Raw genomic sequence first — 9,630 nt, 5'->3', positions numbered from 1 at the left:
GACCCATATGCAAATGTTTGTGCACCCAGCCTTATTCATAACGCTGAAAACTGGAAACAACCCAAAGGTCCATCAGCTAGTGAACGGATAAATAAGCTGTGGTACATCCAGACATGGAATACTACCCAGTAATAAAAAGGAATGAATGACTGATCAGGAAACAATATGGATGAATTTCAAAAGCGTTACACTACGTGAAAGAAACCTGACACGAAAGCTACATACTGTGTGATTTCATTTACTGGACATTGGAAAAGGCAGAACTATAGGGACAAAATTCAGATTAGTGGTTGCCAGGTCCGGGAGGGGAGGGGAGGGGAGGGGAGGGCTTGTTTACAAAGGGGCACAAGAGAACTCTTCGGGATGATAGAAATATCCTATGTCTTGATTGTGGCGGTGGCTATGCGATATACATTTGTCAACTCACAGAACTGTACACCTGGAAGGGTGAATTGTACTGTATGTAAGTTATACCTCAATAAAATGGACTCAGGAAAAGCTCTGTCCTTATTTTTAATAGTTATTTTCAAGTGGCTTGCAGGGAGATGGCATTCAATAAATGTTGAATGGATAAATGAGTCTCTATGGAAGTTGTGGTTTACAATGAAGTCAGATTGTACAGAAGTGAAATTGGAAAAGAGTAAGTGCTCTGGTTCTCTCCAAGTTACCCTGCTCTCTGTCCGAGGAACCCGCCTGCTCCATGTGACACCTCAGGAGGAACCCCTCAGGATGAAGCCAGCTTTCTGAGGAAGTCTTTTTCATCTGGAATTGGGACATTCATTCAGGAAACACCCAGTAGCCAAGCCAATATTGAAACATGCAAATGTTGTTTGGAGGGTCTGCATGGGCAAGGCTGGGCTGGATGCACTGCACCCAGGAGAGATTCCCATTGGAGGGCAGTTGAGGATTCTAAAACTGCAAATGCCACCCCGAAGGATCGAAATCTCCTTCTATGTTTCTAATCTAGCGATTGTCTTTTAAAATTTATTACAGAATAGATAATAAAACACCCCCCCAATTTAAACAATATACTACTAGTAGTTACTATAAGAGTACAGCTGGCTTTAAGAAAATATGCCAATTTGTACTTATAGACCTGTTACTTTGCAACTTTTTTTTTCTCTACCAATATCACAGGATTCCTTTTTAAAATCATGGAAACCGGGCTTCCCTGGTGGCGCAGTGGTTGAGAATCTGCCTGCTAATGCAGGGGACACGGGTTCGAGCCCTGGTCTGGGAGGATCCCACATGCCGCGGAGCAACTAAGCCCATAAGCCACAACCACTGAGCCTGCACGTCTGGAGCCTGTGCTCCGCAACAAGAGAGGCCGCGATAGGGAGAGGCCCGCGCACCACGATGAAGAGTGGCCCCCGCTTGCCACAACTAGAGAAAGCCCTCGCACAGAAACGAAGACCCAACACAGCAAAAAAAATTAATTAATTAATTAATTAATTCCTACCCCCCAACGTCTTCTTAAAAAAAAAAAAATCATGTAAACCATTTTAAGCATATGGTTCAGTAATGTTAGGTGCATTCACTTTGATAGGCAACTAGTCTCCAGAACTCTATCCATCTTGCAAAATTGAAACTCTGTCCCCATGAAATAGCAACTCCCCACTCCCTGCTCTTGCCCCAGCGCCTGGTAACCACCACTCTACTTTCTGTCTCTGTGAACTTGACAACCCTAGGTACTTCATGTAAGTGGGATCATATGGTATTTATCCTTTTGTGAATGGCTTATTTCACTGAACACAATGTACTCAAGGTTCATCCATGTCATGGCGCGTGTCAGGATTTCCTTCCCTTAAGGCTCCATAATATTCAACTGCATGTATAGACCACGTTTTCTTTATCCATTCATCCATCGATAGACACTTGGGTTGCTTCCACCTTTTGGCTCTTGTGAATAATGCTGCTGTGAACATGGGTGTACAAACATCCCTTCAAGACCCTGCTTCCAATTCTGCTGAATATCTATACACCTATATGCCTCCTATATCCAGAAATGGAGCTGCTGGATCACACGGCAATACTACTTCTAATTACTCGAGGAACTGCTGAATAATGTTTTCCACAGTGGCTGTACCATTTCACATTCCTAGCAGCGGTGCACAAGGGTTCCGATTTTTCCAAGTTCTTGCCGATACTTGTTATTTTCTGTTTTTGGTTTTGTTTTGTTGAAGTGTTTTATAGCAGCCATCCTAATGGGTGTGAGGTGGCCTCTTTCTATGGTTTGATTGGCATTTCCCTCGTGATCAGTGATGCTGAGCATCTTTTCATGGGCTTATTGGCCATTTGTGTATCTTCTTTGGAGAAATGTCTGTTCAGTCCTTTGCTCACTTTTAAATTGGGTTGTTTTTGTTGTTGAGTTGTAGAAGTTTTTTTAATATATTCTTGGTATTAACCCCTTATTGGATATACGATTTTCAATATTTCCTCCCATTCTGTGTTTTATTCGTCTTGCTTCAAAAGGAGACTGGACCCCCTGCTTCAAGGAGGAAAACTCGTTGCTGCTATTCATGTTCCAGAGCATCTGTGGTGTGAAGCTGAGGTGAGACTTCAGCTGAAACCACATCTCTTCTTAGCTGCCCCCCTTCCCTCTCCTATTTCACTCACCTGCCTACAAATCCCTCCTAACAGCACTCTCCCAGGCTACCACTTGTACGAGAATTCCATCTGCTTGCAGGGAACCTGACCCAAGAGAGGGGGCTTGACTGACACATGTCAAGGGGAGAAAGCAGAGCTTGGAAAGTCCAACCACACACTAGCAAGGCCCTGGCAGCTGAAAGAATGTGAGCTGATCCCACAGAGCTTCTCTGCCAATGACCACTGTCCCCAGGGTGCTCAGCCAAAGCCACCCCTCAAGGAATTGATGAAGAGACAAGACAGGAAGTGTTACTTTACCAACCAGACAGGAAATTTAAGATATTGATTTACTTTTTTTTTTTTTTCTTGCTGCGTCGCACGGCTTGTGGGATCCTAGCTCCCCAACCAGGAATCCAACCCAGGACCCCTGCAGTGGAATCGCGGACTCCTAACCACTGGACCGCCAGGGAAATCCCTGATTTACTTTTAAAGAGAGATGATTTGCTGACTATTTGCCTATGTGCCCATGCTGCTCTACAGGACCCTCTTCCTGCCAGGCTTTTCCGGGAAGGTGGTGTGTATTTGGGATAAACCCTGAAAGATGAGATGCAGTCGGCAGAAGGTGGACGGGAATGTGTCCCTGGACAGAGGAAAGAGCTTGTGCAAAGGTTCTGAGGCAAAACCAAAACTCCCCACCACATCCACCACCACCACTAACGGGAAAAGTAGAGAGTGTCTCCGGGACCCAGAGGAAGCCAGTGTGCCTGGTGCTGGTGGAGTTCCAGAAGAAGGAGGATGGGATAAAGTTGAGAGAAAGGGAAAGGCCAGACCACGCAGGGCCTCGTAGGAAAGCCATGTGGATCTTATCTGAGATGTAATGAGAAGGTTTTAGGCATTGTGATAAAGCAATCTGTTTTCCATTTTTAAAAGATTATTTGGTTCTGGAGTCTCTCGTGTTAATAGGGAAACTTCTGCAAGTTCAAAAGAAAAATTAGTGACAATCGCAAGGGTAAGAGAATCACTTTTCCATGTATCCTTGAAACTGTTAAAAGCCATTTAAATTTCCAGGCTAGTACAGGAAAGGCTAAGGAGGGTAGCTCATTTGTTTTTAAAAGTAAATTGACCTAAGTCCATAGGTATATGAAACCATTCTGAGATTTTAATTTTCTTTTTATATCCTAGCAAAGGATGAACATTAGTTGAACAATTTTTACTTGATTAGATCATTTCAGGCAGTTCTTTTATTCAGGAGCCTTATTTTGATAGCTTATATGCAAAAGGCTTTGGTGACCTTTGGCAAAAATCCTGTTAAGCTTTGAATCTGGAAATTCTGCTTGCATGTACTGCTGTTTTTAAAATGGCAGCTACAATTTCAAAGCCTAAATTATTGTAACAGAAATTATTTCTTTAAATGAAAGGAGATAAAACGGTGCCTATGCAAATTCTATAAATTTAAAAGATGAATAATTTCCATCAAATGAATTTCCGTCCAAGTTTTCTGTTATATGTTCTCTCTTGAAATGGATTTTTTTTTTAATTGGAGTATAATCGCTTTACAATGTTGTGTTCGTTTCTGCTGTACAGCAAAGTGAATATAGCTAGGGATATATGTATACATATATCCCCTCCCTCTTGAGCCTCCCTCCCACACCCCTCCCTTGAAATCTTGTATAAACTTGTTCATTTCTACACAACTGAAAATATTGGGACTTCCCTGGTGGCACAGTGGTTAAGAGTCTGCCTGCCAATGCAGGGGAAACGGGTTCAAGCCCTGGTCCGGGAAGATCCCACATGCCGCGGAGCAACTAAGCCCGTGCGCCACAGCTTCGAGCTTGCGCTCTAGAGCCCGCGAGCCACAACCACTGAGCCTGCGCTCCAGAGCCCGTGAGACACAACCACTGAGCCCGCGTACCACAACTACTGAAGCCCGCGTGCCTAGAGCCCGTGCTCCGCAACAAGCCACCGCAATGAGAAGCCAGCGCATCACAACAAAGGGTAGACCCCGCTCGCCACAACTAGAGAAAGCCCGCGTGCAGCAATGAAGACCCAACGCAGCCAAAAATAAAGAAATAAAATAAATTTATTTTTAAAAAAATGTTGTATTTGTAGTTAATTTTGTACACTTTTGCAACTGACAATTTCCATAGTGAAATAATTATTTTTCCGTGTATCCCTGAAGTTGTTAAAATCCATTTTATTACTTTAAGCATTTGAAATATGCTTATTTATTTCCTTTCAACTTTTTTGAAATGTATTTTTATTGGAGTAGAGCTGCCTTACAACGTTGTGTTAGTTCCTGCTATACAGCACGGTGAATCAGCCGTATGTATACATATATCCCCTCTTTTTTGGATTTCCTTCCCATTTAGGTCAAAAAGCCGTTTTAATTTCCAGGATTTTCTTTCTTAAAAGTTTACTCCAGCAGTTTTGCGGAGACGATGTTAAGCACGGGCAGCAGTGGAAATGAAGCCAGTAAGAACGTCACTGGGCACAGAGAGGCGAGGCGTGCGGGTGACTCAGAGCATTGTGTGGAGAGAGGCTGGGGCTGAGACGTACAACGTGGAAACAACAGGCCCTGCCTTGGGCGTGGGCGGTGAGCACAAGGGAGGGATCCTGGCTGGTGGCCACGTTTCCAGTTTGAGCAGATGGCTGAACCGTGCCACAAGTTACTGAGATGCTGAGACTGGGAGAGGCACTGGTTTACCAGGGCTGAAGGAATCCAGAGTTGCCCTTAGGACACATCACCTTTAAAGCAAAACATGCCTCCTGGCGGGGTCGTCAATGGGCAGTTAGATGGAGGGGTCGGGAGGCTGGAGCGGTCTGAGGAATCCTTTTGGGAACGCTTAGCATGTAAGTCATGAGACAGGAGGGGGTCACGCGGGGAGAGAGGGCAGAGGAGAGGAGAGAGCCTAGAGCCACGCTGGAAGCCAGCATTTAGGAGGCATGCATGTGTCTAAGGGAAACAGGGAGAAGCCTGCAATCGATTCTGCAGATCAGCAAGAGAAGCTGGAGCAAAACTCAGCAAAGTGCAGCATCAGAGGAGCCGGGAGAAGCACGTGTTTGAAGATGAGGACTTGGGCGGGGAAGATGGATGCGAAGGTCAAGCAAGACAAAAACAGAGAAAGTATCCCCTGGATTGGTAACCTGGAGGAGCTCGGCAGCTCTGACAAGGACAGAAGCAAGGCTGGAGTGGGCTTGAGGAGTGAATGGCTGAGAGGAAGAGTCACACCGTGGGCAGCTCTCAAGAAGTTTTGCTCAAACGAGGGCAAAAGTGTCGGGGGGAGAGGCGGGTAGCAGAGAAACGTGTCATCGGTAGCGGCAAGAGGATGCAGGATAAACCAGTGATGAGCTTGATAGATGTTTAACAAAACCCCCTTTGGAAACCGAAACCTTCATTTGTATTGGTGTAAATACTGTCCACACAGCCAATTCCAAGTCACCGACACAATGTCAAAGAGTTTGCAGAATCCCTGAAAATATAACAACGGGCTCTGAGGAATGAGGGTGACCCATCTCCAGCATAAACCGTACTGGGAGTGGTCCCGAGGAGGAGAAAGAGAGCATTGTTTCAAGACAAAAGGGAGGTGAGAGGGCGGGGGAGGGGGGGTGAGTTGGGGGAAGGATGACAAGGTTCCGATTAGGAGGGAAGCCCCTTCCAAGTGCACGCCCAGGGGATGCTACTGCTGGTGGAGTTAAAGGATCCTGTGGTGGCTTCTGAACAGGAGCAGAGGGCCAGGGAGGGGTGATGGGTGAGAGGGATGTAGGGTTAGAGCCCAGAGGAAATATGCTGACCTAATCCAGGGGGGGGTGGCTGCTCCCCAGACGCTTGGTCTGTTGAGGAATCAGGGTCTGAGAGGCCAGCGTCGTGGATGTGTCATCTCCACAAACCTTGAAAGAGGCCAAAAATGCTGAACGAGTTGAGTGGCCAGGCAGAGAGGCAGCCGGGAGGTAAAGCCTTCTGGATGTGAGGGGCGTGTGTGCGTGTGCGTGTGCGTGTGTGTGTGTGTGTATGTGTGTGGAGTGGGGTGCTTTTCTGGAAGTCCATGCATGACGGACATCAGAAGGAGGTGGCATGGAAGAGATGCAGGGACTTACTCAGCAGAGAGGGAGAGACATGGTCTGCACGTAGCACTGGTGACCCGGGAAAACACAACTTTTGCTTGTGGTCCTGAGGTCCGAGAGGTGAGAGAGACCAACAGCCCCAGTTGCTAGGGCTGTACTGGAACATTCTCAGGGCGAGCCAGGTGCTTGTGAAGGAGCGGGGCGGGGCTGAGGGGTCTGCTGATGGCAAAGTGAGGCGGCGGTAGAAGCCTGGAGAGGAGGCCTGGCTGGGGACTGGGTCTGATGGGGGCTGCGCAGAGCAGTCTGTGGGTGTGATTCTGGGTGAGCAGAGGCTTGGGTTTCTGGCAGCGGCTGTGGTTAAGAGTGGCTTTGAGTCACGCGCCCTTGTTTGGGTACCACAAATTCCACACCAGTATACCTCCAACATTATCAACAAGACGCCAGACTTGAGATCCTGTGAGGTATTACCTGAGTTAACCTCTAAGCAGACTGAAATTCTCTCAAGTATCATTCAGCAGCCCCCAGTCACTGAGCCCTTAATTCCTTCACTTCGGACCTCCTGGGTTCTTGTCCAGATTCCTGGCACCCAGTTTAGATTTCTGGGCCGAAGACATTCCTGCCTTAGAGAGTTTTTCTCTCTGAAATTTCATTTCAAATACCTTTTGTATGTCCTCTTTAGCTTCTCCTAAAGCTGTCCATTTGTGATCCGTAAGACTGTTTCTTTTATAGCATTTGTTTTCCCTTAGTTGTCAGATTAACTCAAAACATACTGCTTCCAAGGGGGTTTTCTTTGATTCCTCCAACTTTTCTCCTAAACAAAAGGGAGGTTTAAAAACATTAGCCGGCTCCCTCTGCGCCCACCGCTGGCTCCCGGGGCGCGGAGTGGGGCCAGAGTCGCAGCCGCTGCGTCGCGCTCTCCAGCTGTTACCCTCCATGTGCCCGGGCTCCCTCGCTCCCCTTCCTCAGGCCGCCGCTTACCCCGGGGTCTCTGGAAATAATGGAAGGACCCCCTCAACCTGGCTCATCAGAGCAGACGAGCAGATCGTTTAGTAGCTGCAGGGAAATACGAAGAGGCTATTTCTTGTCACAAAAAGGCTGCAGCGTATCTTTCTGAAGCTATGAAGCTGACACAGTCTGAGCAGGCTCATTTATCACTGGAACTGCAAAGGGATAGTCACATGAAACAGCTTCTCCTCATCCAGGAGAGGTGGAAGAGGGCAAGGCGGGAGGAAAGATTGAAAGCCCAGCAGAGCACAGACAAGGATGCCGCTGCCCAGCTTCAGGCATCTCACAGACCCTCTGCTGAGGACGCAGACAGCCAGAGCCCCCTGCTCTCTCAGAATTACAGCCCTTCCACAGAGAAACACTTGCCTGAAATTCAGGGGGTCTTTGACAGGGATCCAGACACACTACTATTTTTACCTCAGCAGAAGAGCGAGCCAACAGAGCTGTGCATTGGAAGCAAAGCCCCAAGAAATGATAAAACAATTATAGAGGAGCAGGCAACCCAAATTGCAGATTCGAAGAGGCATGTGGAATTCTTCGTGGCTGAGAATGAAAGATTAAGGAGAGAAAATAAACAGCTAAAGGCTGAAAAGGCCAGACTTCTAAAAGGCGAAAGCCAAGGATATTCCAATATCCAGTCTTCCTCCCTTGGATTTTCCATCTCCAGAACGTCCCCTCATGGAACTCTCTGAAGATATTCTGAAAGGACTTATGAATGATTAAAATGGAAGGTCAGGGCTTCCCGGTGGTGCAGTGGTTGAGAGTCTGCCTGCCGATGCAGGGGACACGGGTTCGTGCCCCGGTCCGGGAAGATCCCACGTGCCGCGGAGCGGTTGGGCCTGTGAGCCATGGCCGCTGAGCCTGCGCGTCCGGAGCCTGTGCTCCACAACGGGAGAGGCCACAACAGTGAGAGGCCCGCGTACCGCCAAAATAAAATAAAATAAAATAAAATAAAATGGAAGGCCATAGAAGAGGTGAAAAAGAGGAAATAATACGGTAATACAGTTAATCCAGCAAAAAAAAAAGAAGAAAAAGGAAAACCACATGCAAGGGTGTCCCGGAGATGCTGCACCCAGCACCCTGCGGAGGAGAGGCATTGACAAGACTCGGAAACAGTCACTGTGAAGTATGTCGCGCATCGGATTTACTGACTCGAGCTAATGATTCCAGACTTGGCAGATACTAAACTCTTGGAGGTTCACTTTCTCCTGATACAAACCAAATGGCTACCTGGAATAATTTTTTTTCAAGCAACAATTATTTTTCTTCAGGGTTAAAATGTATAAAAGTATGTTATGTGTCATTAATCTATAATGCCATAAATGATAATGCAAAACCCAAATAGCAATGGTCACCTGAGGGGCTACCTTGTATTTGAAACATGCTTTCTATTCACGCATTGACTATATGCATCTTGTTATGCACATTTCCTTTGTTTAACAAGGTGTGTAAGACACACCTTTCTAGAAGAAACTGTGTGCCACACTTTGCACTACTCGTAACATAATGAGAACCTCAAGACTATCGGGAGAAATATTTAAATTTCCATTTTATGAAGAAAGGAACCAAATTATTAGTTATGCTTTTTTTTAAAATTACCAGTTTACATAATTAATCAGGGTGCATTTTAAGTTCTAACTTTTTTTGTTTAATGTATAATGCATCATTTGAAAATACCAAGGAAATATCCTTTTTGTTTTTAATGATGCATGAGTGGAAGTAATGCTGGTTGGCAGTACTGGTTGTAAGCAATCAATAAACTAATTGTATTTAAAAAAATTAGCCAATCGAAACCCTCCTACACTGTTGGTGGGAATGTAAATTGGTACAACTGCTATGGAGAACAGTATGGAGGTTCCTTCAAGAACTAAAAATAGAACTACCATACGATCCAGCAAAACCACTCCTAGGCATATATCTGGAGAAAACCATAATTTGAAAAGACACATGCACCCCTATGTTCACTGCAGCACTATT

General features: G+C 46.2%; 1 pseudogene; it reads left to right on the top strand.

Annotated features, from left to right (window-relative positions):
- The first annotated feature begins 7,500 nt into the window (after nucleotides 1–7,500).
- Nucleotides 7,501–9,039, top strand: LOC111175110 (nuclear receptor-binding factor 2 pseudogene; annotated as a pseudogene).
- The last annotated feature ends 591 nt before the right edge of the window (nucleotides 9,040–9,630 follow it).

This window comes from Delphinapterus leucas, chromosome 18 (assembly GCF_059928025.1).
Source record: "Delphinapterus leucas isolate spDelLeu-1000000601 "Yukka" chromosome 18, BTC_Dleu_Yukka2, whole genome shotgun sequence".
Taxonomy (NCBI): domain Eukaryota; kingdom Metazoa; phylum Chordata; class Mammalia; order Artiodactyla; family Monodontidae; genus Delphinapterus; species Delphinapterus leucas.
The sequence above is the reverse complement of the archived record's forward strand: the minus strand, read 5'-3'. Positions and strand labels throughout refer to the sequence as shown.